At 45.4% G+C, this 27,083-nt stretch overlaps 1 protein-coding gene across 4 annotated transcripts in view; it reads left to right on the plus strand.

Moving 5' to 3' along the window:
- Positions 1-27,083, plus strand: part of BRDT (bromodomain testis associated) — a 1,895,586-nt gene that overhangs the window by 1,596,592 nt on the left and 271,911 nt on the right. The gene's annotated exons all lie outside the window — the stretch shown is intronic.

A 27,083-nucleotide genomic window follows, 5' to 3' on the forward strand; every position in this document is an offset into this window, starting at 1 on the left:
ACAAGTGCCTTAAGAAAAGTTTCTTCAAGTTGCTTCTTCTCAGTTCTCTTTGGAAAAAAAGAAAAACTATAAAACTGTTAGAAACACCTTCTTAAAAAGACACAACAATACGTTTAACTAGCATTTCAAAAGTACCCACCAAATCCTCCTGGCAGAAGTGACAGTTTGACGGCAATTCCTATTTCTCCTTCCTGCACACTGTATTTCTAGTTAATAATCTCCTCTAAGCAGGCTAGTATGTTGGTATGTTGTCTAGACGCTACACATTTTCTTTCACCTTACATACTCTGACTATTTTTTGGTCTAAATCTAATTTTATGTACTACAACCTAATTGACCTTTTTGCTCTACTCTCAATTTTATTTCGATGTCTGGTAACATCTTTCTCCAGTATTGGATCTTTCATAGATTTACATGCTTGAATCATTCCCCGTCAACGAAGTGGTAGTCCCACAGTACCCCAATAAAGCAGTATGTATCAGTATCATAGGCTTTAATGGCAATGCAAAGTCATTTTAATAGCCTATCTGTTTCCTTTTTACGAAAGACTTGAACTATAACCAATCAGGTGACAGCACCCTCTAAAACACCCCCAGCAGAGGCTGAGTGCTGCAGATGTTCTGCAGCATGTCTTGGAAGATAGTCTCCCTGAGCTCTGCTCAGTTTTTTTCTTTTACAATTGAAGATTTATCTACTCCTACTATGTCGGAGACTTCTATGACAGGCCTCTTCATGTCCTGAAAAACCTTTGGGAAGAAAAGGCTACATGTGCCTGATCCACACAGAGACCGTCTTTACTGCCTCTACCTTCAACATCAGGTAAAGAAGTGCAAAATATGTTGCACTTTCTCCTCTAAAACCTTAAAGGACAGGGAGGGGATGCTACTTCTGTGGCTACAGAAGTCAAAAACTCTGAAATCCACCACTTCTGAGGAGGACAGTGGTACATCTGTGAGAACCCACAAAAGTTCAAGACCATCTGATCAAGGGACATCTGAGGACGGCAGAAAGACCTTAAAAGGCATTTTAAACAGCCTCTGAGAAAGGAGAAGCTAAAACTTATCTCCACAGAGGTGGCCTTCTCTCAACCTAGTACCCTATCTTTGAAGACAGGGGAGCGTAAGCATTCTTCCTCCTCTGAACCGTCGACGTTGAGGACAAAAATCCTCTCAAACCTCTGTCAACGACAACATAGTCGACACCGTTATGGACGACGACGGTCACCACCATCTCATCTATGAGACCATCATCGTGGAAGACATCAATGACAACTGCCATTGACGCACGCACCCATTTCTGCTACAAGGGGAATATCATCCACTAAGACACCAATGACAGTGTTTCGCCCGACGATACCGTAGACCACAACACCGTTGATGAAGACACCATCGATGGTGACACCGTCGATGAATGCATCAACGACGGAGTTCCTACCGTTGATGCCGAAGTTCACCTTGACAACGACATCATCGACAATCCCAAGAATAACAAAAACAGCTTTAAGATCTGACTTAATATCTAGCAAGGTCTCACCTTTTCCACCAAGTCACCTGTTGGACCTAGAGGAGTCGGATGACGATGGGCCTTTTGGGGCAGTGCACAGCCCATCAGAGCTCCAGGTTAATTACCAGGAGGAAGACAATGAAGATGGGGAATAGCACTATTCTCATCAATATTATGCCCCTCTCAAGCAGCATTATGAACATTATCAATACCATTTTCATCCACAGCCCTGGTATGATGAAGTGCAAATGTCCATGTCGCTAGTCCAAGATCTGCAGGCTGTGCTGCAGGATTATAGGAAAACTTTCCTGACACGCCACAGGAGCAGCCAGTAGCACCACCTCAGCCTACCTCTCCCTGTACGCCGAGTCATAATGGTCTGTCTCTAACACTCAGGATGACAACTTCCTTGAACACAGCAGCACCACCAAGAGATTACCCAACCTCTTCAGATGATGTAAGGTAGGAAGACGAAATCCCTGAACCCCAACCCCAACCCCCACGGGATGGGAAAGACTCCCTTGTCCCCTCTCCATTGCCTCCACCACCACACCATTCAGATTGCCCCCCACAAAAGTGGACATTGTGGGCTTTCATAACCTGATGAACCGGGCTGTAACATGATTTCATCTACTTATCTCTGTTAAACAGTCAGACTCTTTACTATATAATTTCAAGGAGAAAGCAAGGAAGTTGGTGAGGACCATCCCCATCATTGACAATATCTGGGTTGAGGGGATTAAGATGACGAAAAAGTGGCACAAAGATGCTCCAAAAATCCTCCTTCTCCCATCTCTGCGCCACCAGACAAAGAGGGCAGGCTCCTTGACAACATAAGGAAGAGGTTCTCCCTCATGTCTGCCTTCACTGTTTGAGCGGCCATTTCGCTAGTGGTCCTGGGTTGCTTCGACCAACAAATGTGGTCCAATGTCAGCAGCTTAGTCGACTTAGTGCCTGAGGATAAAAAGGTGGAAGCAAGAAAGATGCTCCATGAGGATGGGCTCACCTCCTTTGAGATTATAGGTTGCGTGATGGACATCGCCTTCAGAGGTTTCCGCCCATAAGCGGGAGCAGTGGCCTTGAGACGTCAGGGATGGCTTAAAGCTGTGTCGTTTAGGCTAGAGGTACAGTCGAAAAAATTTGACATGACCTACGACGGAGAAACATTGTTCAGTAATCACATAGATGATCGCTATTGGCTATAAAGATGAACACTGACACCGCTAGGTCCCTAGGCACCCTTCAGTTTAACAAGTCGCTTTTTTGGGGTGCTTGAGGAACAGGTCTCTCTACCTACAGAGGGGTTTATCAATGATCTGAACAATACCAACCCTTTAAATCACAATATAGACCCGCTTAGCAACATCAGGCATACCGTCAACCACTCCTGGTTGGCATCTGTGAAGGTTCACCAAGAGGCAATTTCAAGGTTCAAATGGTCCACACATTCGCTCACTGTGTTCCACGAGAATAGTTAAACAGTTCATGAAGGGGTTGTTCAAAGCTATTCCCCTAGTACAAGCTTGTCCCCGAGAATGGCATCTCAACGTGGTTCTCTTGCAGCTTATGAAGACTCCATTCGGGTCCATTTGTAAGCTGGATCTGAAATTTCTCACATGGAAGGTTGCTTTGCTGTTGTCTCTTACTTCAACTAGAAGAGTCAGCGAAATTCAGGCTTTCACAACACAGGAACCGTTCTTGCGTTTCACTAATGATTATTTACTTCACAGAACATACCCTAGGTTCATCCCTAAGGTTCCATCACAATTTCATCTCAGTGAACCTACCATACTTTGCACCTTTCCTAAATCCGGCATCTCTGGCTGAAAGGTCTTTCCACACCTTGGACATTAAACAATGTCTTAAATTGTATCTCCATCGTATTAAACCACTCAGAAAAACTGATCAGCTGTTGTTCTCTTACGGACTTGCTCGTCAAGGAACAGCAGTCACGAAAGCAACCATCGCCAGATATATTTCTGCCACCATACAGTTTTGCCACACCGAAGCCGGGAAGCCACTCTCAACAAGGGCAGTGTCTACATCGGCTGCTCTGTTTGCAGGCGTCCTGCTGCAGAAGATATGTCGTGCTGTGAAACGGAATAACACCCACATGTTCACGCAGCACTATTGTCTAGAATCAGCACAGAAAAGTGATGAATTCGTAGGACAGCCGGTTTTACGTCCTCTGTTTCAATAAGGTGAGCCTCTGTAACTGTAGGTGATGTTACTATGTCTTTGCTAATGTATATGATAGCGTAGTATGCGACATAATTTAAAAGTTTAAATACAGTGGTGACGTGGTACATTTCTATGTGCATGCATTGCTAAAAGCAGTAGGCCTTGCTTATTAATTGTGCTTATATGGGCAAATTCTGTAGGCCTTACTGTGTTGATCTTGGAGGTAATGTGTTTGCAAGTAGACCTAGTTAGAGATCTTGTGGTTTTCAGTGTTGGGCCTGGAGGTATGCAATGTGTTACTAGGTACCTTGTAGAAAATATAAGCAGGTGTGGTTCCTCTCGGTGGTAAAGTACTCTGGTTATCCCCAAGGCCCACTTCATGAGTGACTTTATAGTGTTGTTCCCACCAAAAACTTGGGTTCTATTATTTATACTGATTTGTCAGCGTGTGTATGATATAGATCTGTGTGTGTGTGGGTTTATATGTGTGTATATGTATGTGCGTGTGTGTATGTATAAACAGCGAGACTACATCTCCCCTGCCTAGAAAGCCCTGCATTGGTTACCGGTTTCCAGAAGACCCTCGTTCAAGCTGATTTGTATCACCCACAAAGCGATACATGGAATGGGACCGCTCTCCATCAGGAATAAAGTCACTAAACACATTTATCATAGGAACCTCCGCTCTAGAGTGGCACCTCGCCTCGAAATCCCAAGATACAAGAAAAAAACCATGGGTGGCACATCCTTCTCAGTTCAAGCAACCAAAATAGGAACTCTTTACCCCCCAACATAACATCCACCGACAACCACCTTATCTTCAGAAAACTACCTGAGAATGGTCTCTTCCCCACATAAGCACCATATGCAAACAGAAATATACAGCATATCTCTCTGTACATAGGAATTTTTTTGTACTATAGATATGTACCTATATATGTGTATTGCTTTGTATAAACATGTAGAATAATTGTTTAAAAAAAAATATGTACAACACTTGAAAAACAGAGTTGATTGAATGCATCTTTAATCTACTTATACTTACTTCCTTTATGCATCTATATACCTTCCATGCACTTGGATCTATATATTTATTACTTTCCTCCCACCCCCCACCCCCCCACAAAAAAAGGCATATTCAATGCACCCCTATTTCTTCACCCTATACCTCTATCAATATCTTTAATCTACATATACTTCCTTTATGCATCTATAAACTTCCCTTGTACTTATGGATCTAATTCAGCATATCCAATGCACTACCTTATTTCTCACCCTATACCTCTTAATATATCTTCTACCTCAACTCTGACTCATCTCAAAGCTCTTTCTACTACTCGTTCCAATGCACTACCCTATTTCTCACCCTATACCTCTATCAATATATCCTCCACATCCACACTCTAATTCATCTCAAACCCCATGCCACTAATATGATCCCCAAACTAGCCCTTTCTAGATTCTCCCCTCCTCTACCCCTCCTTGCACCATCTGACACCTCTTTTACTATACTGATACACCAAACAAGTCTTTCTAAACTCTTCCCTCTTCCCCTCCACATCCTTTTTACTCATCTCAAGCCTCCCACTACTGCTATGACCTACAAAAAATAGTCTAAATCCTTCACTGTTCTATCCTTCCACTATCCTTTTCAATCAAAATAACAGACTAACATATCCACTTCTCAAATTTCATTCTTCACTGTACTAATTAACCACTAATCCTTTATGGGTTCCAGAGTACCGTGCTACTCGCCGAAGAAAGCGCTTCAACACCTCAGGGGTAGCAAGCCCTATATAAAGGCAAACCTTTTTTCCAACTTCTATCCCACCGCTATCCTTCTCAATCCAAATAACTGACTAATATCCACCACTCAAATTACCTTAATATTTCACTATACTAATTCACCACTAATCCTTTAATGGGTTCCAGAGTAGCGTGCCACTCGCAAAAAAAGTGCTTCAACACCCCATCGGGGGTAACGAGCGCTATATAAATGCAATCCTTTTTCCCTCTTGTATGCCTCCGCTATCCTTCTAAATCCAAATCACTGATTAATATCCACCACCCAAATTACTTTCATATTTCACTATACTAATTCCCCACTAATCTTATGGGCTACTCACCGAAAAAGCTCTTTGACGCCTCGTCAGGGGTAGTAAGCGCTATATAAATGCAATTACAATACAATACAATAATTGCCTTTCCATATATGGACTATTTACGCAAAATGGTGTGTGTGTGTATATATATATATATATATATATATATCAATCAATCAACTGCTTATTAAGAGCAACTATTCACCCATAAGGGTCTCAAGGTGCTGGTGGGAGGGGGGAGGGTGGGTTATGCTGGTCCACTGAGGCACTGTGGTTCAGTCAAAGAGCCAGGACTTGAGGTCCTTCCTGAATTGAGGCAGTGACTGTGATTGTCTGAGGTGGAGAGGCAGGGTGTTCCGGGTATTTGCTATGAGGTAGGATCTTCCTCTGGCTGTGGTCTTGCGGATATGTGGGATGGTAGCCAGGGCCAGTTGGGTGGAGTGGAGGTCTCTGTTGGGTACCTGGAGTGCGAGGCGGTGGTTGAGGTCTGCAAGTCCCATGTCATGTAGGGCTTTGTAAGCGTGTACGAGGAGCTTGAAAGTGATTTGTTTGTTGACTGGAAGCCAGTGGAGGTCTCTTAGGTAGCTGGTGATGTTGCTGTGGAGGGGGATGTTGAGGATGAGTCTGGCAGAGGCGTACTGGATATTCTGCAGTTTCTTGACGAGTTTTTAGGTGATGCCGGCTCAGAGTGAGTTAACGTAGTCTATTCTGCTGCTGATGAGTGCGTGGGTGACCGTCTTTTTGGACTCGGTGAGGATCCATTTGAAGATCTTTACGAGCAGGCGTAGCGTGTGGAAGCAGGATGATGAGACCGCGTTGATCTGGCGGCTCATGTTGAGTGCAGATTCCAGGATGATGCTGAGGTTCTGCGAGTGGTCTGTGGGAGTTTCCAAGTGCTGCATGCCACCAGGCGTCATTTCAGGCAGAGGGGGTGGAGAATATGATGAGGACTTCGGTCTTTTCTGAGTTGAGCTTGAGGCATCTGTTCTTCATTCAGGCGGCGACAGCCTTTATCCCGTCGTGAAAGTTGGTGACTCTGGGTTCGTTGGTGAGGGAGGGAATCAGCTGGGTGTCTGTGCAGGAGACTGTCGAGTCTGTGGTTCCTGACGACAGCTGCGAGCGGGGCCATGTAGATGTTATCGATCTCTCTCTCTCTCATATATATATATATATATCCTCCTCTGCTCCAACCAAAAAACCACAATGCTGCGGCTCCAACAAATCGGCGTGATTTATTGGAGCTGCGACACTGTGGTTTTTTAGTTAAAGTAGAGAAGGATCCGGCCGCACCGACAGGCTTTGTTTGAATATTTGGGGTTCGCTACCCTGCCGCATGGCTCAACGTACAGAATGGCTTTGGCTTCAGCAACACGCTCAAATTGTGTGTTTAAGTGTGTATATATATATATATATATATATACACTTAAAAAAACATAGGTTTCACACATGTTATAGTTAGCTGGACATTTCACTCGTAAAAAAACAATGAAATTCCCCCGTTATAGTTAGTTCAGATAACTATAACTCGCGCGCCCGCAATCCACTGCTCATGACGTCACATATTACATCACTCATGACATGGTCAGTGGCATCACTCATGACATCATCCTTGTGATAGAGTGGCGGTCGCGCAAGGTATATTTATCCGAACTAACTATAACGGGGGAATTTCATTGTTTTTTTTACGAGTGAAATGTCCAGCTAACTATAACGTGTGAAACCTATGGTTTTTTAAGTGAATTTGCAAGGTTTTTTAAATGCTAATTCCTAACTATAACATGTGTGAAACCTATGGTTTTTAAAGTGAATTTGTAAGGTTTTTTAAATGTTAAGTTATGTATGTATTATATTTTATATATATTTATTTTACAATAAACTACCTATGTATATAGTTCTAGATTGACTGTATCCTGTAATATGGAATGGCTAGTTTAAAATGTTGTTGTTGTTTTTTTTTTTAAAGGTTTTTCACCGTGCGCGCACCCCGCGATTTTTTGAAAAGAAAGAAAACGTTTTTTCACCCTTCGGGGTCCTTCAGGGACCCCCTGACAAAGGCTAGGAGGTCAGGAACTCTGTACCCTGCCCCCTTTTCACGTTCTCCACCTTTCTTTTTCACTGTCACACACCAAACACACAAAATGGCGGCCGACACTTCCTGATTTCGACCGATTCGAATGTTGACTGACATGTAACCACCAATCAGAATTGCGCACGCGCACGTTAGGGTGCGCGCTTATAGATATTTATGTACTTTTAAATGCAATTTTCTCAGGAACTACTGAACAGATTGACACCATATATGCAAAAGGCACATGCCTGACCTGAGGACTACCTCTTTGCCAAATTTCAAGTAATTCTGTTCAGCCGTTCGGGCTGTACCTTCGACTAAAGGTCCTATGGGAAAATGCATGGGGAAAACGCGTTTGGGGACCCCCCTTTTTTCTCAGCCCCCGCTTGACGAATCACCCCGAGACTTTCAGGGTAGGAGCTGAGCGGAGCGCCCCATTAGTTTTGAAAATTTCGCGAGGATTCGTCAGCCGGCGCCAAAGTTATTCAAAATAGAATTTTCAGATTTCCTATGGAAACACGGTCCTAACTATAACTATCTACTGGCGACCGCCAGTAGATTATATATACATATAATATATATATATATATATATATATATATATATATATATATATATATATATATATATATATTTCATCCAAAAAGTTTGCCACACATTTGAGGACGCACACAATGAAAGGCGAATCCTTTTATTCAGCAGAACTGGCAACATCGCTTGAAAATTTCTGTGGCCTTGCCCTACGCGTTTCGGAGCTCCTGCTCCTTGATCACGGGCCAGCGCGTTGATGTGCAGATGCAAAAAGACACAGTCCTGCAATTAGCTGTTATATCGCCCTCTGGTGGGCTACGTATGCCGAATAGCTGCCTGGGACTTGTAGTCTGGTTGCTAAAATATTATCCATAATGGATTCTGCAGAATCCTTTTATTCAGCAGAAGTATATCGTTGTAAGGCAGAATCCATTATGTGATCAAGGAGCAGGAGCTCCGAAACGCGTAGGGCAAGGCCACAGAAATTTTCAAGCGATGTTGCCAGTTCTGCTGAATAAAAGGATTCTGCTATGAGGCTGGATTCGCCTTTCATTGTGTGCGTCCTCAAATGTGTGGCAAACTTTTTGGATGAATTGTAACCGGCCAGCCCAGGTCGGGAGGACGGCACCGCCACGAGCATGCAAAGTGGACCGTTGGTTACAGATGTACTGCAATCGCATAACGGAATGAAAGGCAGCATGGATTGAACTGACGACGGAACCGAAGGCTCTATTTAGAGCGAATCTGAAGTATATCGTTGTAAGGCAGAATCCATTATGGATAATATTTTAGCAACCAGACTACAAGTCCCAGGCAGCTATTCGGCATACGTAGCCCACCAGAGGGCGATATAACAGCTAATTGCAGGACTGTGTCTTTTTGCATCTGCACATCAACGCGCTGGCCCGTGATCAAGGAGCAGGAGCTCCGAAACGCGTAGGGCAAGGCCACAGAAATTTTCAAGCGATGTTGCCAGTTCTGCTGAATAAAAGGATTCTGCTATGAGGCTGGATTCGCCTTTCATTGTGTGCGTCCTCAAATGTGTGGCAAACTTTTTGGATGAATTGTAACCGGCCAGCCCAGGTCGGGAGGACGGCACCGCCACGAGCATGCAAAGTGGACCGTTGGTTACAGATGTACTGCAATCGCATAACGGAATGAAAGGCAGCATGGATTGAACTGACGACGGAACCGAAGGCTCTATTTAGAGCGAATCTGAAGTATATCGTTGTAAGGCAGAATCCATTATGGATAATATTTTAGCAACCAGACTACAAGTCCCAGGCAGCTATTCGGCATACGTAGCCCACCAGAGGGCGATATAACAGCTAATTGCAGGACTGTGTCTTTTTGCATCTGCACATCAACGCGCTGGCCCGTGATCAAGGAGCAGGAGCTCCGAAACGCGTAGGGCAAGGCCACAGAAATTTTCAAGCGATGTTGCCAGTTCTGCTGAATAAAAGGATTCTGCTATGAGGCTGGATTCGCCTTTCATTGTGTGCGTCCTCAAATGTGTGGCAAACTTTTTGGATGAATTGTAACCGGCCAGCCCAGGTCGGGAGGACGGCACCGCCACGAGCATGCAAAGTGGACCGTTGGTTACAGATGTACTGCAATCGCATAACGGAATGAAAGGCAGCATGGATTGAACTGACGACGGAACCGAAGGCTCTATTTAGAGCGAATCTGAAGTATATCGTTGTAAGGCAGAATCCATTATGGATAATATTTTAGCAACCAGACTACAAGTCCCAGGCAGCTATTCGGCATACGTAGCCCACCAGAGGGCGATATAACAGCTAATTGCAGGACTGTGTCTTTTTGCATCTGCACATCAACGCGCTGGCCCGTGATCAAGGAGCAGGAGCTCCGAAACGCGTAGGGCAAGGCCACAGAAATTTTCAAGCGATGTTGCCAGTTCTGCTGAATAAAAGGATTCTGTTATGAGGCTGGATTCGCCTTTCATTGTGTGCGTCCTCAAATGTGTGGCAAACTTTTTGGATGAATTGTAACCGGCCAGCCCAGGTCGGGAGGACGGCACCGCCACGAGCATGCAAAGTGGACCGTTGGTTACAGATGTACTGCAATCGCATAACGGAATGAAAGGCAGCATGGATTGAACTGACGACGGAACCGAAGGCTCTATTTAGAGCGAATCTGAAGTATATCGTTGTAAGGCAGAATCCATTATGGATAATATTTTAGCAACCAGACTACAAGTCCCAGGCAGCTATTCGGCATACGTAGCCCACCAGAGGGCGATATAACAGCTAATTGCAGGACTGTGTCTTTTTGCATCTGCACATCAACGCGCTGGCCCGTGATCAAGGAGCAGGAGCTCCGAAACGCGTAGGGCAAGGCCACAGAAATTTTCAAGCGATGTTGCCAGTTCTGCTGAATAAAAGGATTCTGCTATGAGGCTGGATTCGCCTTTCATTGTGTGCGTCCTCAAATGTGTGGCAAACTTTTTGGATGAATTGTAACCGGCCAGCCCAGGTCGGGAGGACGGCACCGCCACGAGCATGCAAAGTGGACCGTTGGTTACAGATGTACTGCAATCGCATAACGGAATGAAAGGCAGCATGGATTGAACTGACGACGGAACCGAAGGCTCTATTTAGAGCGAATCTGAAGTATATCGTTGTAAGGCAGAATCCATTATGGATAATATTTTAGCAACCAGACTACAAGTCCCAGGCAGCTATTCGGCATACGTAGCCCACCAGAGGGCGATATAACCGCTAATTGCAGGACTGTGTCTTTTTGCATCTGCACATCAACGCGCTGGCCCGTGATCAAGGAGCAGGAGCTCCGAAACGCGTAGGGCAAGGCCACAGAAATTTTCAAGCGATGTTGCCAGTTCTGCTGAATAAAAGGATTCTGCTATGAGGCTGGATTCGCCTTTCATTGTGTGCGTCCTCAAATGTGTGGCAAACTTTTTGGATGAAATATATATATATATATATATATATATATATATATATATATATATATATATATATATTCACTTAAAAAAACCATAGGTTTCACACATGTTATAGTTAGCTGGACATTTCACTCGTAAAAAACCAATGAAATTCCCACGTTATAGTTACTGCAGGCAACTATAACTCACGCGACCGTAATCCTCTGCTGATGACGTCAGATATTACATCACTGTATTTAGACACTAATTTACCCATGTCTTCTTCCATTAATCTTTAGCTATACATATATTACAAATATTTATTTTTCATAAAGACACATATGTCATCAGTGATGTAATATCTGACGTCATCAGCAGAGGATTGCGGTTGCAGTTATAGTTGCCTGCAGTAACTATAACGGGGGAATTTCATTGTTTTTTTACGAGTGAAATGTCCAGCTAACTAGAACATGTGTGAAACCTATGCTTTTTTAAGTGAATTTGCAAGGTTTTTAAATGCTTTAATTCGTAACTATAACGTGTGTGAAACCTATGGTTTTTTCAGGGAATTTGTACGGTTTTTTAAATGCCAAGTTAAATGCTAAGTTATGTATTTATTGAAGGACCCCAAGGGAGAAAAAAACATTTTTTTTTAAATCGCGAGGTGCGCGCACCCTGCGCTTCGCGCACCGTGCGCACGCGGTGGGCGCTCGGTGCGCTTCGCGCACCGAGCTTCCACGGTTCGCAGTGCGCGCAGGGTGCGCGCACCTCGCGATTTAAAAAAAAAAAAATTGTTTTTTTCTACCTTGGGGGTCCTTCTGTGACCCCCTGACCAAGGCTAGGGGATCAGGAACTGTCCACTCTGCCCTCTTTTCACAAGCTCCACCTTTTTTTTTCACCCCCTCAGACTGCGAGAGACAAAATGGCGGCCGACATTTCCTGGTTTCGACCGATTCGAATGTTTACCGCCATCTAACAACCAATCAGAATTGCGCTCGCGCACGGCAGGGTGCGCGCACAGTGCGCGCACGGTGCGCGCGTATAGATATTAATATGCTTTTAAATGCGATTTTCTCAGGAAATACTGAACAGATTTACACCAAAAGGCACTTCCTTGACCTTATGGCTACCTCTCTGCCAAATTTCACGTAATGCTGTTCAGCCGTTCGGGCTGTAGCTGCGACTAAAGGTCCTATGAAAAAATGCATGGGGAAAACGCGTTTTAGGACCCCCCCTTTTTCTCGGCCCCCGCTTGACGAATCACCCCGAGACTTTCAGGGTAGGAGCTGAGCGGAGCGCCCCATTAGTTTTGAAAATTTCGCGAGGATTCGTCAACCGGCGCCAAAGTTATTCAAAATAGAATTTTGAGATTTCCTATGGAAACTAGGTTGTAACTATAACTATCTACTGGTTATAGTTAGGACCGAGTTCCCATAGGAAATCTGAAAATTCTATTTTGAATAACTTTGGCGCCGGGTGACTTACCTTCGTGAACTTTTGAAAACTAATGGGGCGCTCCGCTCAGCTCCTACCCTGAAAGTCTCGGGGTGATTCGTCAAGCGGGGGTTAAGAAAAAAGGGGGGTCCCAAAACGCATTTTCCTATAGGACCTTTAGTCGAAGGTACAGCCCGAACGACTGAACAGAATTACTTGAAATATGGCAAAAAGGTAGTCCTCAGGTCAGGCATGTTCCTTTTGCTTAAATGGTGTAAATCCGTTCAGTAGTTCCTGAGAAAATCAAAAGTAAAATCACATATATATCTGGGCGGAGCCTAACCACACATCTCATCGTGAGATCTGATTGGCTGTCAGCACTTAATCCAAGAAGTGTTGGCAGCCATCTTGGGACCAATATTCATGATCAATCAATCAATCAATCATAGGCATTTGTATAGCGCACTGCTCACCCGGAGGGTCTCAAGGCGCTGGGGGGGGGGGGGGGGGACGCTACTGCTCGAACAGCCAGGTCTTGAGTTGCTTCCTGAAGGCGAGCTGGTCTTGCGTTGTCCGGACGTGGATGGGGAGGGAGTTCCATGTTTTGGCTGCCAGGTAGGAAAAGGATCTTCCTCCGGCGGTGGCTCTGCGGATGCGGGGGGACGGTGGCGAGAGCGAGGCTGGCGGAGCGGAACTGGCGGGTGGGCTTGTGGAAGGTCAGGCGGCTGTTAAGGAACTTGGGGCCCAGGTCGTGGAGGGCCTTGTGTGTGTGGGTGAGGAGTCGGAACATGATTCTTTTGTTGACGGGGAGCCAGTGCAGGTCTCTAAGGTGTCCAGAGATGTGGCTGTGTCGGGGGATGTCCAGGATGAGTCGTGCTGAGGCGTTCTGGGTCCGTTGGAGTTTCTTCTGGAGTTTGGCGGCGGTGCCGGCGTAGAGGGCGTTCCCGTAGTCCAGCCGACTGGTGACGAGGGCCTGGGTGACCGTCTTCCTGGTCTCGGTGGGGATCCACCGGAAGATCTTTCGAAGCATGCGCAGGGTGTTGAAGCATGAAGACAAGACGGCGTTGACTTGTCTGGTCATCGAGAGGTAGGAGTCCAGGATGAAGCCTAGGTTGCGTGCGTGGTCCGTTGGCTTGGGGGTGGCTCCCAGGGCGGGGGGCCACCAGGAGTCGTCCCAGGCGGAGGGTGATGATCCCAGGATGAGGACCTCCGTCTTGTCTGAGTTCAGTTTCAGGCGGCTGTTCTTCATCCATTCGGCGACGTCTTTCATCCCTTCGTGTAGGCTGGCTCTGGCGGCGTCCGGGTCGCTGGTGAGGGAGAGGATCAGCTGGGTGTCGTCGGCGTAGGTGATGATCTTGAGGTTGTGTTGACATGCAATGGTTGCCAGGGGGCTCATGTAGACGTTGAAGAGGGTGGGGCTGAGCGATGACCCTTGTGGAATGCCGCAGATGACTAAGGTGGCCGCTGACCGGAACGGGGGGAGGCGGACTCTCTGGGTTCTTCCGGCGAGGAATGAGGTGATCCACTCCAGGGCCTTCTCCTGGATGCCGGTGTTGTTCAGGCGCTGTACCAAGGTGCGGTGGCAGACAGTGTCGAACGCTGCAGAGAGGTCCAGGAGGATGAGGGCCGCAGTTTCCCCGTTGTCCATTAGGGATCTGATGCAGTCTGTGGCTGCGATGAGGGCGGTCTCCGTGCTGTGGTTGGCTCGGAAGCCGGATTGCGAGTGGTCGAGGCATCCGTTGGTCTCGAGGAAGGCGGCTAGCTGTCTGTTGACGGTCTTCTCGATGACTTTGGCAGGAAACGGAAGGAGCGAGATGGGGCGGTAGTTCTTGAGGTCGGAGGGGTCTGCAGTTGGTTTCTTCAGCAGTGCACTGATCTCGGCGTGTTTCCAGCACTCTGGGAAGGTGGCGGTGTTGAAGGAGGCGTTGATGATGTCGCGGAGGTGGGGTGCGATGATGTGGTCGGCCGTGTTGAAGATGTGGTGTGGGCAGGGGTCCGTAGGGGATCCGGAGTGGATGGTGTTCATTGTGCGTGTTGTGTCTTTGGTGATGACTGGGGTCTAGGTGCGGAGGGTGGCGGTGGGGGGCATCGGTTCGGTGGTGGGGTTCGTGGTTGGTGGGCCGAAGCTGTTGTGAATGTTGGCGATCTTGTCGTGGAAGAAGGCTGCGAGGGAGTCGCAGAGGTCTTGCGAGGGAGTGATGTCATTGTTTCCGGCGTCTGGGTTGGAGAGCTCTTTGACGATGCTGAAGAGTTCCTTGCAGTTGTGGGTGTTGTTGTCCAGTCGTTCCTTGAAGGCTGTCTTCTTTGTGGCGCGGATCAGTTGGTGGTGTTTGCGGGTGGCGTGTTTGAGGGCCGTCATGTTGTCTGTGGTCTGGTTGGTGCGCCAGGTGTTCTCTGGGGAGCGGCAGTTCTTTGTGGAGGTGATGAGCTCGTCGGTGAACCAGGAGGCTTTCTTGCTGCCGCGTCTGCTGGGGGGGGTTCTTCTTCAGTGGTGCGAGGGCGTCTGCGCAGTTGGTGATCCACTGTGTGAGGTTGTTGGCGGCTTTGTTGGGGTCCGTTGAGCTGGTGGGGGGGTTCTGGCTGAGGAAGGTGGTGAGCTGGTCGCCGGTGACCTTGTTCCAGCTCCTGCGGGGGGCTTGTTGAGGGTGGTGGTGGGACGTCGTTTTACTGAAGCTGAAGTGGACGCAGCTGTGGTCAGTCCACTGGAGATTCGTGGAGTGGCTGAAGGTGACGTATTTGCTGGATGAGAAGACTGGGTCAAGCGTGTGGCCGGCGTAGTGGGTGGGGGTGGTTACCAGTTGCTTGAGTCCGAGGTTGGCCAGGTTGTCAAGCAGAGCAGTGGTGTTGCGGTCCTTGTTGTCCTCCAGGTGGAAGTTGAGGTCCCCCAGGAGGATGTAGTCGGTGGAATTGATGGCGTGCGGGCTGACGAAGTCTGTGATGTCTTCGCTGAACTGTGTGCGTGGTCCCGGTGGTCTGTAGACGAGGGTGCCTCTGAGCGTGGTCTTGGGGTCGGTGTGTATCTGGAAGTGGAGGTGTTCGGCGGAGGTGAAGGTGTCATCGGAGTTGGTCGTGATGCAGATGGTGTTCTTGTGGATGATGGCGATGCCTCCTCCTGTCTGGTTGACGCGGTCCTTCCTGGTGATTTTGTAGCCTTCCGGGACTGCGATGGCGACGTCGGGCGCTGAGGAGGCGTTCATCCAGGTTTCCGTCAGGAAGGCGATGTCTGGTGCTGTCGAGGAGGTTCCAGAGTTCGACGGCTTGCCTGTGAACGGAGCGGGTGTTGAGCAGGATGCACATCAGGTGTTTGTTGCTGGGGCTCGGTTTAGCAGGTGCGGTGTTGGGTCGGAGGCCGGTGAAGCGGCAGGTCAGGCAGGTGAAGGGTTCGTGGGTGCGTCTCGGGGTGGCTCGGTAGCAGGCGGTGTTTCGGCCGGCGTTGAGTGCGTGGAGGGTTTTGGCGTCGTAGATTTGCAGGGTGTGCTGGCGAGGGCGAGGACCAGGGGGTCTGGCGCTGGGCGTGGTCCAGGCGCGGACGGGCGCAGACGGGCTTACCTTTGGCGCACCTTCGGCGCTCAATCGGCGCTCCCGCTGCACACGTCTGCTGCGCGGTCGCTCTGGGGGCGTCATAAGTAAGGAGCCGGGAGGGAGGACCAGCTGGGTGGCGGGAGCGGGGCGGCGAATGGAATCACAGGGGGGCGGGGCCGCAGGGAGGCAGCGGCGGGAAATTCCAAGAAGCAGCGGGCAGCGGGAAATTCCCAGGAGCAGCGGGAAATTCCCAGGAGCAGCGGGCAGCGAGCGAAGGAATCTGCCGGCAGGAGGCGGCAAAGGCAGGCAGGAGCGGTAGCAGTGAGTGGGGCGACCAAGCCCTGTGGAGGGTTGAGCGGTCATGATAGCATCTCATTAAAAAGCATTGCAGTTAATAGAAGGTTTTAAGACTTTAGTTACATTATAAATCATTTGTTGATGGTACCATACTCATTTTAGGAATTGTGGTGTGTTCTAAGGTGATTTTACCGTGTGAAAAAGCCTTCTGCTGTGATATCATGAATCATGTTTGAGACAAAACTATTTTCTCATGCTTTTCCCACAGAGGTTTAGAAGGTGATCTATAAGCTAACTGAGAGCATATTTTCTGTAAATTCACATTATCTTTCTCAGTCATGTGAAAATGAAGTCTGACATTCTCAGTAAAACATGTACATCCAACAAGGGCAGAGACTGTCAGTTGATTCCTTTGTGTTCTACTGCAGCTTCCCAGAGTGTTCTAAAGAACAACTAGAGCGCTAACAGTCCTACTTATGACAAACGTATGGCACACCTGAAGCCATCTTGGTTGGAATAAAGTGGTAATTCTTAAAACATTTAATTTACAAAGGAACACATTGAGGGGATTCATTTTGCCATAGAAATTATGATTAGTGCTGCAGAAAGAAAAATTAGGGCACATTTTGACTTCTCAAATCCTCTTCTATGTCATAAAAAAATTCTGACATGCAGACTGAAACATGCACTTTGAATACCAGCAGCAGACTTCCCTGGTGAGCAGTAGCTTTACTACAGTGATCTAATGAGCAACTAGAGTGCTAACGTTCAGAATTTATGGCAAATGTGTGACACATCTGAATGCCTTCTTGATGGAACCAAGTAAAAAACTGAAAGTATTTGCTACTGAGGAGACTGCAGTAAATGAGCAAATTAGGAAACGTCATAACAAATAAATCTCCCAAGATGGCCACCAGAGACAAAAGAGCCCAAATGTAGCCCAAATATCACCCAGATGTAGCCCAAGTATAGCCTAATGACAGAAGTGTGCAAAACACTTATTTTTTGTGTATTTGCAGTTTTATATAGTGCAGACTTGTCAGGTATTGGAATGCTTTACATGAGCATTGGTTACATCACACCAGATCAAATTCATTTTGGTTGTAGACATGGGGAGATTAAGTGATTTGACCACAATCACAGAATGTTGAGCTGAAGCAGAAACTCCAACCTGGTTCCCCAGTTGCAAAGTCTGAAGCTCTGGAAGTAACAGCACATCCTCTCCCCTAAGTGCATCATTTAATCAAGTGGTCAACTGGATAAAAAAACTAAGATTACAAATCATTTAAAAGTTCTTTGTCGCTATTTGAAAACTTAGAAAATATGTCCTCATTTTAGTTTTTTAGAGCACTAACCATAATTTTGATGCAAATAAGACCCTCTCATACATGTAATTTCCAAAGGAAATACTCTAGGTATTACAGTTTTGATTACATCAAGATGACGCAGGCGTTCCACACTTTTGTAATAAATATAGAATGTTAGCAATCTAGTTGTTCAATGGGATACTGTTGAGAGGCAGAGGCTCGGGGCACGGACTCTGAAAATTGAAGGCAGGTAGGAGAGTGCAGAGGCAACAATTTGACCACACTAGGCAGGCAGGAAGGGCAGTGGCAGCACAACAGACTATGGAGGGCAGTTGAAAGGGGGGCAGGGGCAACAAACCAACAATACAGGACTGGCAAGAGAGGCTGTGGCAATATAAGAGACCATTGTGGGCAGAAGGAAGAGGCAGTGGTAGTACAACCATACATGCCAACAGACCCGTTTCAGCCAGGAAACGTCCAATGTTTTTAAGCTCAAATGGGCTTTATTTGATCTGTCTCCTATCTACAATCTCCTCTTTTTCAATGTAACTCAAAGGGGAAAATCAATACCCCAGTTTTTTTTTCAAAATCTCCCTCTTACCAAGTTCAAAATGTTCGCAAGTATGGTACATTGAATCATGGTAGGCAGGAGGAATTGGGGTAGGGACATGGACTCGGATAACAGAGGACAGGAGGGACATGGAGAGGTGCACCAAACTGACCCTACAGGGCAGGCATCAGGGTTTGCAGCAGCATAATACACCACACAGCGCATGCGGGACAGGAGTGCAGCACAACAATCCATAGAAAGCAATAGGGAGGGGACAGGACCATGCACATGGACAACAGAGAACAGATGGGAAAGAGGCAATGGTAGCTAGCTGACCATAATGGACAGACAGTAGAGAAAGCTGCAGCATAACAGACCATAAAGGGCAGGAGGGACGGATCAGGGGCATTACAATGGAACAGACAAGCCAGGAGGGAGGGAATAGGGGGTCTGCACATGGAAACAGAGGGTTGGGGGCAAGGTGGCAGAGCAGGAGCAGCAAGATGACCATGGAGGTCAGGCAGGATGGGCACTAAAAACAAGACACACCATGGAGAGCAACAATGAGACTATGGTGGCATACACACAGACCATGGAGGGAAGGTGGGAGGGGGTCAGGGGCAGCTAGCTGACCACACAGGGAAGGTGGGAAGGGCCATGGCAGCACAGAAGACCATGCATGGCAAGCAGGAGGGTTAGTGGCAGCACAATGGCTATGATGGGCAAGAAGGAGGGTGCAGGGGCATGCACAAAGGACCATGGAGGATAGAAGGGAGGGTCAGGAACAGGGCACAGGCAAGAGAGTTCAGGGGAAGGGGCCTCACAACAGACCGCGCGGGGAAGGCAGGAGGAGCAGTTGCAGCACAACAGATCAGGGAGGGCAGAAGGGTGTGGCAGTAAAATGGACCATGGAGGACAGGAGGAAGGGGATAGTGGCATGGCATGTGGACAGGCAAGGTGGAGGTGGCAGGTTACAGTCATCTGACAATGCTAGGCAGGTGGGAGGGGAGTGGCAGCTCAACAGAACACTCAGAGTAGATAGGAGGGGCAGGTCCATGGAACGTAGTAGGCAAAAAGGATGGAGCAGGGGCATGCACAAAGACATCGGAGGGCAGGGGGAAGGAGAATAGGGGCAGCAAGCTAAGCACAGAGGCAAAGCAGGAGGTCAATAATGGGCCATAGAATTGGGAAATGGAGGGCAGGAGGAGTGGACTGGTACATCATGCTAAATGGAGGGCAGTGGCAGCACATCAGACCATGCATGGCAGGAGGGAGGAGGCTAGTCCATGGATTCAGACAACAGAGGATAGGGAGGAGGTGGATGGGGCAGCAAGCTAACTCTTCAGAGAAGGTGGGTATTAGGAACTTTATTGTTTTTAAAATGTGTGTCTGTGCGAACTACTTAAAATATGAACAAGTATGCAGCATAATCTCACTTTTATTCAGGAAGAAGAGGACGTTTGTGACTGTGACTCCGGGCTCACTTGGCAGAAACACCCCCTGACCCTCCACCTCCATCGCAAAATGTAATGCCCGTGAAAAGGGTAGGTGGACGCAGTGTTATATAGAACATAGTCCTGAGAGCACGATTGAAAATGAAAACTAGATGTAGTATATGGTATAAACTATGCACCAAAAAGTGTGATATAAGATGAACCGGGGCGTGAAATATAATATGCAGTACATTGTGCGCAATGACAGATTCATTGGAGAGCTCGAGATAGCACAGGCACTAGCGCGTGCTATGCGATATGCGCCTTGGAGTGTAATATGCACAGGGCAGTGTTGTGTAACCTAAGTAGTCTCTAAAGTTGTAATTTAAAATATGTGCTGGGTAGTGTAACATTGCATATGCACTGTGACAAAGATATGGATCCCAGATTGTAATATGTATGGCATAGCGCTGTGCGTTATAACATACACATCGAGGAAGGCATGTTAGATGGGGCAATGTAACCCGTACGAAGGCAAGTGTGGCATGACATATTCACGGGGTGGTGTTACAGTGCACATGGGCTAGAGAGTGTCATAGCATACGCACTAGCTGGTGGAATACAACACAGAGGTGTGAGGCAATTGGCGGGCACTGGTGGGTGTAACACAGCATTGGGCTCAGCCAGGAGCACACTGTGACTCAAGTGAGGTTCGTCTCCTTTCCAGAGAGTAAATTAAAAAGTATTACACATCTGGCGGTGGATGTGTTTTTTATTAGCCGTGAGGGGGGTTTCTTGCATAGTTTGGTCGAATTTTTGTCGAATCCCCTTTGAATGGATTGGTGTGCGTGTATATTAAATGTGCCCGTCAATAGCTACCCATGTTTGTATAAATAAACGACAAGGGTGTCCACTTGGAGAGTACCCACCGGCGGGGGCGCCGGGATTAGGCACGCTATGGCGTCGGACACGTCAGAGCTTCACTAGCGGTGTAAATACATTCCATGTGGATTCATTCTATGCATAGTCGCCTTTTAATGAATATCACGCAAATAGTCATGGTGATAGGTACTTACGGTTTGTCCAGCATGTCCTAGGAGTTTCTATAAATATATATATTTTTAAAATAATAAAAAACAAAGGCCGGAGGAGGGGGGCAATGCAGCCCCCTCCTAAGGAATTTAAATTAAAAAAAGGCCATGACCCGGGGGTTGGGGTCCCCGGGGCCGATTAAGGCCTTGGGAGGGCCAAATTAATTTTTTTCAACCAAAAAAATTAGGGTGCAGGCCCTGGGGATGGGGTCCCCAGGGCCAATAAATTAGAAAAAGAAGGGGGACCACACAGCCCTCCTTCTTAAAAAAATAAAATAAATAAAAGACCGGCATCGCGCTGGAGGCCACGCCCCCTCCTTGCAGCACTCTGCAAACGCGCCCCCTGGCCAGTTGTAGGTTGGGGAATTAATTCCCCTTCAATACTGAGGGTCCCTGAGGGCCAACTAGCCCAACAGGTATCTCCAGTGTGCACCAGGGAGCTGCGTTGCAGACAGGTGTTCTGAGGCTACGCCCCTTTTTACACCTCTATGCAAAGCAGCTCTGTGGCGCTTACTGGAGGTACCTAGTGGGCTAGTTTGACCCTAGGGACCCTTAGGATTCAAGGGGACTTAATCTCTCAACTTAGAACGGCCACAGGGCGCGTATACACAGTGGTGAAGGGAGGGGGACGGGGCCTGAGGTGACGTCTGCAAACACGCCCTGTGGCGTGTTTTAAGTTGGGGAAATAATTCCCTTTCAATCCTGAGGGACCCTGGGAGTTAACTAGCCCACCAGGTGCTTCCAGTAAGCGCCACTGAGCTGCGTTGCAGAGAGGTGGTCCAGGCCGTGCCACTTTTTACATCTCTCTGCAACGCAGCTCTGTGGCGCATTCTGGAGGTACCTAGTGGGCTAGTTGGACCCTAGGGACCCTCAGGATTCAAGGGGACTTAATCTCCCAACTTAAAACGGCCACAGGGCGTGTTTACACAGTGGGGAAGTGAGGGGACGGGGCCTGACGTGAAGTGTGCAAACACGCCCTGTGGTGCGTTTTAAGAGGTAGTTTTAATCCCCTGCCCTATTATATACTAGGGGCTTACAGAGGAGGTCATGCTGATCACAGGGGGACCCCAACGCATAGTGTTCCCTAGTGTATGTAGGTGTTTTCACTGTATTCTGAGTGTCTTTTAACATAGCACTGGCTCTAGGACTGGTTAGTCAGACTCAGTTACCACCAGTATCGGTCTGAAAAAGTTGAGGGTACCGGATGATTTTGCAACAAGGCTTCTTTCTGCTCTTCTGTTTGTTCTTTCTGCACGTTATACTTCTTCCTGCACTTTTCTTCGTCTTTGAGGACTTCTGTTGCTTCTTTCTGCATTGCTTTTTTTTCTTTCTGTGCATTTTTTCCGCTTTCTTCACATGTCCTATCTCTGTAGGCATAGTTGGAAATTAGCATTATAAAAAACCTTTGAAATTCACTGAAAAAACCACAGGTTTCAGGGGCATTATAGTTAGCTGGACTTTTCACTCGTACAAAACCATTGAAATTCCCCCGTTATAGTTAGTTCAGCTAACTATAACTCGCGCGCCCGCAATGCACTGCTGATGACGTCACATATTACATCACTCATGACATGGTCAGTGACATCACTCATGACATCACTGATGACATCTCAAATGACATCACTAATGACATCACTGATGACAGCATCCTTGTGATAGAGTGGCAGACCTCCTCTTCCCCTAATATAACCTTTGATACACACATTCAAAAATAGAAACTACAATGTTCAAAACAATGGACATGCCAATACCAGTTACAACAACCTATTCAGTAATTCTAAGATCCACTTACACATCCACTCATTCACCAACAGTCCTATACAGTCACTCATACATGTACTCACTCATCATATGTACTCGCACACCTATACATCCTGTTACACCGCCACTCATCCATAGAGTTACTCACACACATAGTCACTCATGCTAATAAAGAATCAAACATCCATTTACTTGCTTATACAGTTATACACACACCACCACACTTACTTCTACAGAAACTTACACATACTTAGTCTTTTAAACAATCACTTATAGAAACACATACTTTTTCATACAGGAGCTCTTTCAATCTCTCACTCTCACATATACTCACTTATATACACCAATAGTCACATATACTAGTTTAAAACATATGTAGTTACTCATAAAGACACTATTGAGACAGTCTATCACTCACTAACACACCCATGCACACACTCATCCACCCATACAGTCCTGCACACATGCTGTATTCAACACATACAAACAGTGAGTCACTCATTCATGCACCTATGCACTACGTAATACCCCCCACCGAACCATACAGACACTCAGACACTCATACTGATACTCAAAAAACCAACTAATAACCTATATAGACACTCATGTAGCTACTCACCAACCCATGCAGCCACTTATACACAAAGTGAGAGACTGATAGATATTTACACATTTAAACATTACTCACTAAGCCATGTATTCACAAAGATACACTTAATCAGTCAGTTATACAATCAATTTTTCAAAAACAAATCATCCATTTAGACACTTATATACCCATTTATTCTTCCATCGACCTTAAGATATACATATATAAAACATATGTAATTTTCAGAAGAACACACATTCACTGGATGATGTCATCAGGGATGTCATTTGAGATGTCATCAGAGATGTCATGAGTGATGTCACTAACCATGTCATGAGTGATGTAATATGCGACGTCGTCAGCAGTGCATTGCGGGCGCGCGAGTTATAGTTAGCTGAACTAACTATAACGGGGGAATTTCAATGGTTTTGTACGAGTGAAAAGTCCAGCTAACTATAATGCCCCTGAAACCTGTGGTTTTTTCAGTGAATATATATATATATATATATATATATATATATATATATATATATATATATATATATATATATATATATATATATATATATATATATATGGTCCACTTTAGTTCATGGTCTGAGAAGGACTCATGTAGCAATGAAGAAGTTCATGTATAGTCTTCATTTCAAAAGTTTCTATTCAATTCAAACATTATGCAAAGTTTTCCATATAAGTACATACATCCCACAGCCAAGCCAACACATGTTTCTCACTTCTTCAGGGCTGTTATATGAAAACATAAGTGGCATTCTCTTCGTGTCACCATCACTTTGGAACCAATTTTCAACCTAATTCACAAATAAATACAGTTGGTAGTTCTCTACATCGAAACCCACAGAAATACAAAACACTTATAATTTGTGTTGAAATATAATCTCTCAACTGTATAAACAATCAAAACAACATGAAGCAACTGCAATAGTGAAGAAAAAGAAGAAAGAGAAACAATTTGTATTTGGTAGGCCCTGGCCTTCTTTGCCAGTATTTAAAAATATCTATAACATATTCATTATTAAACTCTTTTTACATCTACTGCCATTTAGCTTGCGTAACAACCCTGGCTTGTGCAAACAACATATGTAGCTCATGATCCTATATAAACTTATAACTGGGATTTTTATATTTCTATTAATGGTTTTATTTCTATTTTATATTTGTATTTGTGACAGATAACCTGAAGAAAGGGACCCAGCACTAACTTATGTCTAGAGTATTATATACCCATCCTCTGTCCATAATCTTGTCGACCATATCCTATTCAGGTTTGAATTAAGGGATACTTATATTTAGACAAAAGGAAAAAATATATAATAAAAAAAATATTTTTGTAAATCCATTTTAATTTTAGATCAAGGGTAAAGAATATTTTTTGAGTTTAGTTTGGATTTGAAATCTATTTTAGAATTAGGGGAGAAGATCACCTTATTTGTAATAATTCACACATCATTGACAATTGTTTCTATTTATGGTATAAGAGCATTAAAACTTTAAAATGTACCTTTCAATATTATGCATGTAGTAGATCCTTCAAGTTTTCAAATTTCTTATCTACACGACCTGATCATCAGAAATCCCACTTGTTATCTATAAAAGGAGGTAAACGTTTATTTATCCTAATGTCTGTTATACATTGAAACATATGTCAACATAGGTTTAAACACAGTTGATTCCCCGGTTCATTGCAGACAAAATAAAAATAGCAGTCTCTAATATCTAGGTCTTAATCTTAAAAAGCTCTCCTAATACCTATATAGAATATTATGTAGCTCAATACCTTGTGACCTATTCATATATTTAGTCATGCCCCTCAACTCAACAAAATACCCTTGCATTGAGCTCAGAGCATATGGCTAATACCCGTTGCTCAGTGATACAATTTAACCAATGCAGAGCCAATGCCAAAATAACTGCCACAAATATTCAAGTAGGCCAAAACAATGTGCCCCAAAGACCTAAAGGAAAGGGCTCCATCACTATGCCGTCCATGCAATCACTTAGTATCACTCAGTTTCTCTTTTAGTCTAACATAACATCTATACTGTTTAGTACTCTAAACTCCTCTTGTAACATGCCACAGATTCAACGCTTACCTCTTCTAGGCTATAGCCATGGTCAGTGGTAAATACTGCCCATTGATCATGCTTTCAACTCATAACATACACAAGGGGTCAGGAAAGCTCTAACCGGACCCCTTCAATTAGTATGCAAGCAACATTTCAGCCCGGGCACCGTTTCCCAAGATATAAAATGGCGGCTGCAACTTTTTTTTTTGTGATGGTGCGGCCAGCCAATCAGGACCCTGCTTTGGTGAGTGGCGCTGCAGATTTCCAGCGGGTGGATCCGTGAAGAGTCCGCGACCCTATACATATAAATTTGCTTTTCAGTTAATATCTCTAAAACTATTGAATGGATTTACACCAAATTACAAAAAGCTAGCTTTCTGCCATATTTAGTGTAGTTCCGTTCAGTGGTTCAGGCTGTAGTTGTGTTCAAAATCCTTATGGGAAATTGCATAGGGAAAATGCATTTTGGGACCCCCTTTTTTCACGGCCCCAGCTTGACAGATCACCCCGAAACTTTCAACACAGCAGCTGAACTGAGTGTTGTACTAATTGGGAGAAAATAATGACGATTCATTAAACTGCCCCAAAGTTATTGGCAAAACAAATAAACGCTTTTCCAATTGAAACTAGGTCCTAACTAAACTAGCGACCACCAGTAGGATAGATATATTTATGTAATATGTGAGGTCATAAGCAGTGTGCGGGGGATGGCCGCCTTTGGGGTTTGGGTGCAGGGCCTTATATAGTTGTGTGTGTGTGTTTATTTACACACACAATATATTTACATACACACACATATACATACATACATACATACATCTGTAAGCCAAATTGTAGGGTGGGTAGTGGTAGAGTGGTAAGGGTATTTTTAGGGTTATGGGGTGGTAAGGGTTATTCTAGGGTTTATGGGTGGGTCATTTTAGGGTTTAAGGGCAATTTAAAAGAGGGGCTTGGTCCCTCCAAAACAGAAAAAAATATATTTTAAAATTATGTGCGTTTTTATGTTTTACTTGCATTTGATTGTTATGTGTGGTAAAGGCATGCACTTTAATGTCATTCATCCATAGGTTCATGGATAAAGACATTCTATGATGTTTCAGTAGAAGAAAACTTTACAAAAAGGTGATTGGGATCCACAAATGCAGCAGGGAATTATAATATTGTAGTATTTTGGCTTCAGGAAAGATTCCTATGATGCTTAAGAAGGACTACAAGTACAGAATCTTTTCATACATGTTATCACACTGGCATCAAACATCATTCAAGTCATCATATGACATGGCAATGCATGTAGGAAAGCCACCTTTCCTAACCAAAATACTGCACTTTGTTTCATGTATTGAGGATTTGCAAGGCGGCAGAACCTGGAACTTGAATTCAAATTTGTACAAAATTCTAAGTAGGCATTCATGAAATGGTTTCTGCCTTCACTATAAGGTAGAACTATTTTAAGAAAGATTGCAATTACATTTAAAATACATTTCTGGGGTATTACTGTTATAAATGTCAATAGAAGTGGTTGAAATATAGTGGCTCATTTTCACAGCTCTGGTGTGTAAATGCTGGCCATGTCTATGAAATACTAGCCAAGAAGCAACCCTAAATCCAAATGCAAGACATAAAGAATGTTGTACGCGATGACATGTACTTATCTGCTTGCTTCTCTTAATTGGCATCTCTAGGAAAGTAGGATCTACTTTCATGGTTACCCCCACTGTCAGTATG

Source organism: Triturus cristatus, chromosome 4_2 (genome assembly GCF_964204655.1).
Source record: "Triturus cristatus chromosome 4_2, aTriCri1.1, whole genome shotgun sequence".
NCBI lineage: Eukaryota > Metazoa > Chordata > Amphibia > Caudata > Salamandridae > Triturus > Triturus cristatus.